The sequence below is a fragment of the Sitophilus oryzae genome, unplaced genomic scaffold (assembly GCF_002938485.1).
Source record: "Sitophilus oryzae breed Bouriz unplaced genomic scaffold, Soryzae_2.0 scaffold_1084_pilon_pilon, whole genome shotgun sequence".
Taxonomy (NCBI): domain Eukaryota; kingdom Metazoa; phylum Arthropoda; class Insecta; order Coleoptera; family Curculionidae; genus Sitophilus; species Sitophilus oryzae.
The window spans coordinates 198,300-203,634 of NW_022145709.1; positions in this window are offsets into that span (position 1 = coordinate 198,300).

Below are 5,335 nucleotides of genomic sequence, written 5' to 3' on the forward strand. Positions count from 1 at the left end.
TCCAAACCAAACTATGTAAATCTAAATAATGCACATAAAAATAATGTATTTTAGTTAGTAAAATAATGCCGCTATATAGTAATAGTTATTTCCAGTATAAGTGTGTTTATGAACATGATTAGAACAACGAGTGTGAACGATTAGAACGACGAGGTCGTAGACGGAGTCGTTCAACGTTTTGTACAACGTTTTATCTACAACCGAAAAATAAGGAAATGCTGTTTTAATTTTCGTTTATTAGTCGCCCACCTTTATCACCTTTAACTATATGTGTCACAATTTTTTTAATTATAATTGTGGGGAATTTTTACCTGCTTCAGACTATAGTTGCAAACGTTGTTTATCAAGTAGAGAGTTTTTTTTCTTCTGAAAAGTCAGTTTGCCCTGTCAAGTAAACGCGAGCATTTTTTGCACAGAAAAATCATTTTAAAAATTATGATGAACGATTCCGAAAGTCTTCCTTCAGATGTAGAAGTTGCCGCAGTGCGTGCCACGGAATCATTATTGCCGGAAAAGTCGCGATCAAAATATGAAAAAACATACAACCAGTTTTTGACATGGTGTGATGACAAAAAGGTGAAAAATCAATGCAATGAAAAAGTAATTTTACCATATTTTGAAAATCTTGCACGGAAATCCAGCGCAATTAAAAAAAAAAAAATACCTTCACTATTATCATCGTCATCATCATCGGCAGCAGGAATTGTTTTGAAGAAGTGTAAAAAATGTGTTATTAATATTTATAATAATTAGTAGCAGGAATTTGTATCAAAAATTAATATATTAGATGTTCGTAGTTGTCTTTCATTATTATAAAAACTAGTTCATGAATCTTGTAACTGAAAACTGTGTCATGAATCTCATAACGTAACTGAAATACTAAAAAAAAGTAATGTAAAAACGTTATAACTAAACGGTTATTCGGTTGTAGATAAAATAATTAAACTATGTTTTTGATGGGATCTCTAATAAGATGCATAATATTAATTTGCTTTCAGTAATCTTAAACGCCCAGTATTATTGATAAATATACGAAAACATAAAATATCTCTCTACATTAACTACTTTTAACCATCGTTCTCTTTTCACTTCGTTTACCCCGTTTATTATTTTAAGCAATTTAAAAATTTAATTCACTTAAAACGTCTCCCCATTAGACGCGCTGTTTCATTTAAAATGTGTTAAAATATACAGAAGGCAGAGTAATCTGATTGTAGTTGTCAACGCTGTCCCTATTGGCAATGAATAAAATGGATGGCGCAGCCGGGATAATGTATTAGCTGGTATCAACATGTTTCCATGCCGCTAAAATATTTACTTCAACAAGCATAATTAGCATATCAAAAAATGGGAGTTTTTTCACTTATTTGTCTGAAAATGAATGTTCTTTAGCATAAAATATGATAAGAAAACTGAGAGCTCAAACCTAAGACCTAAAGGGGAGACACAATAAACATTCATAAACATTTCTTTATAATTATTGGCTTGGTGTTCAATATTTGTATACAGGGTGTCTCACTTCAAACGAACCACGGCAATTTAATTCGATTACAGCTACCTAAATTTTAGTTGATATAATAGTATAGCCTTATATTTAATTACAGTAACCATTGAATGTTAAACCAAATTGAAATTTGATCCGAAAAGTTATACAGGGTGAAACAAAATTATATACAGGGTCCGGCAATAGTGCGTCGGGCATCTGTAGCTCATAGAATAAAATACTTGAGAATTTTGTTTTAGTGCAAACCTAAAGTATGTACCAGGATGTATTTCAGGAAAATATTTTAACTTCTATAGGGTGGCTCAAAAAAGTGTGAGTGGACCTGGATGATTTTTTTTTAAATGGAACACCCTGTATATTATTGCATTTTTGGATTCCTTTCAGATCACTTTACATACACCCAAGATATAAAAATATATTTCGATAGTTTCAGAGATATTAAAATAAATCAAAATATATATTTTTCAGCCCTTCTGTAATTACAAAATACAAGAACTGTTCTGAAATCAAAACTATATTAGGAATTTACTTTAGATGGTCTATTCTCACTTTGCTAAAAATATGGTAATCGTAAATCCTACAGGATGTTCAATATTCTACGCCGAACTTTCTAAAATATAAAATATTTTTTCTTTGTTTTTTAAATGGAACACCCTGTATATTATTTTTTTATTAGATGGAGAGTGTAAAAATGAACATTTTTTGTATTTAGAGTATTTCAAAATTCTTAACGGTTTCGCAGATACACGCAGTATTATTTCATATGGCGCTTTCAATGGTATACGAGAGAAAAATCATTGGGTGGCTTTGATAAAAATTTACTGTGGAAAATGCCATATGAAATATAAAACCGCAAATATCTGCGAAACCGTTAAAAATTTTGAAATACTGTAAATATAAAAAATGTTCATTTTTTAATTCTCCGTCTATTGAAAACATAATATACAGGGTGTTCCATTTAAAAAAACGAAGAAAAATTATTTTATATTTTAGAAAGTTTGGCGTAGAATTTTGAACATCCTGTATAATTTACGATATTCATATTTATAGCAAACTAAGTACAGACCATCTAAAGTAAATGCCTAATATAGTTTTGATTTCAGAACAGTTCTTGTATTTTTAATATTTTTTTTTAAGAAGGGCAGAAAAATATATATTTTTGATTTGTTTTTTAATATCTCTGAAACTATCGAAATGTATTTATTCATATTTTAGGGTTATGTAAAGTGATCGGAAAGAAAGCCAAAAATGCAATAATATACAGGGTGTTCCATTTAAAGAAAATCATCCAGGTCCACTCACGCTTTTTTGAGCCACCCTATAGAAGTTAAAATATTTTCCTGAAATACATCCTGGTACATACTTTAGGTTTGCACTTAAACAAAATTCTCAAGTTTTTGATTCTAGGAGCTACAGATGCCCGACGCACTATTGCCGGACCCTGTATAGAACATTAGTCACTTTTAAAAGCCAAGTTACTACTTTATTTTTTTTCCATTCTACATTCTACATTCCGGTGTTCAATGGGGAATTTATATATCTTCAAAATATTATTAAGGTTGTCTACCCCTCAAACAAAGATTTTAGTTAATTATTAAGATATTTTAGTTTTTATGATTTTGCGTCAGGAGATCTTCATTATTTGAAAAAAATTAGGGTGGCTGTGATATACCTTTTGTTAATTTAACAAAAATTAAAGATTATAGAGTAAAATGCTCAACGGTAATAAAAACGTACACATTTAAAATATATTTTAATTATTACAGGATTAAAACTAGATATAAAAATAAAGATTTTAGAGTAAAATACTCAAGGGAAATAAAAAAAATACATGTTTAAAACATATCTTAATTATTACAGAATTAAAACCAGATGTAAACCTATAATTATGTGACAAAAATTAACTAGATGAAATGAAATGCTCAAAATGATTCCTTTCCTGTTAACTGCATAAATTTAACTGCATGATTGTCATTTCAAAAGGATCTTTTCATTTAAAAGGCATATGTGGTGTTCTACCTCGAAAAGCAGCTACAATAATTAATTTCTCTCATGTTGTCGAAAATAGTTGGTCGAGTTTTGTAAACACTGTCTTTAACATATCCTCATAAAAAAAACCAGACTAGAAAAAATCTGGAGCATTTAACTATTATATTAATTGGTTAGGTTAGGTTAGCATACTGCATTCACCAACTAATAGAATCATATCAATTCTCTCCATTGAATATCGGAATAATATACTGGATGTTCCATTTAAAATAAAAGAGTAACTTGCTTTAAAAGGTGATCAATGTTCAATATTAATTTTGTGTCACCCTGTATAACTTTTTGGATCATGTTCTAATTTGATTTAAAGTACAATAGTTAATTTAACTAAATATTAGGCTATACCGAGTAAATTCCAGTTTAGGTAGCTTTTATTGTAATTTAAAAATTGTTCTTTATTTCTAGAAAATGTTAAATATGTCAAAAACCTTATATTTTAGTCATATACTTCTCTTATAAAACTCACCTTTATTTTTCTCCCAGAATCCAAAGTTCAATTAATATATAGGGTGTTCCATTACAAAAAACACAACATTGATATGTAACTTTTTTGGGGACACCCTGTAAAACTCTCTGTATTTTTAAAAAGTGCTCTGAATTAACCTACATATGCTCACAAAATTTCATTTCAATACAAACTGTCGTTCTCCTTGGAGCCTCCGCGGCGTATGAGAGGCGCCACCCTGTATATAGAATAATATTTGTTTATAAATAATATTTGTATATGAAATAAAAAACCGGTTATATAATAAAAAATATAATTTAAAATTGGAACAGAATAGAATCAATCAACCGATATAACTAGCAAACCATAAATTTATAATATGAAATTGTATCTTTAGAAATTTACTTTAAATGTGTGCCGTGGCTTAATAACAGGCCTTTATGTTTTCATTACAGTACCGGGTCGATAATTTTAATTATTTAGAGAAAGTAAGCGGAAAAGCAATTATCAGATAAGGCACAAGGTTGCAAAAGCTAAACAAAGCTTTAATTTTCTTCATTTACCCGGCAAGTATTAACTATCTATTATATCCTTTAATAACATAATTTTAAAAAATACTAGAACTTTGTAATAGTAGATAATACTGTTACGGTTTTACTGGGTTCCGTGTGGATAATTTAAAATTCTATTTATTTAACGGAGTATATTTTATTTACACTAAAGTATACCAAAACACTTTATAATACTTATAACTAATTAATAAATTAATTTAAATGAAACTTCATTATGCGCGTTGGGAGTCAAAATTCAAGGTCGTGACACACGGCGAGACGGCCGTGACGCGCGAGCTGGCGCACAGTGCTTCGAACATATGGCTCTAGAGGACAAAAATGCAAAACTTCTCTTTTATTGTAGGCAATTTATTCAAACTAGGTTTATTTGACACAAATGATGAGTACTCTCATTGTACTAAATGATGATGTTCTTAGTCCCACGTTTATGAAAAAAAATCTTATAAATAATAAAAATGTTGGAGCTCTGTTCCATCTAAGGAAATAATAATTTATAGTATGAAAACGGTGTAAGTATTAAATAAATTCCTGTGATAAAAAGAATTGGAATAACATTAGAACATGATTCCTACAATATAAATCTAATATAAGATAAAAATGTTTTCTTTAATGAAAAAGAAACATTAATGCTATATTTAATTTAAAAAAACTTAAGATACTATAAATTACTTTAGGACAACAAAATGCATAGATCGTAACTACTCTGATTCAGAAGAATCATTGCTGACAGAACCTTCCAAATTTATAGTATCCAAATCACAGGTAGAT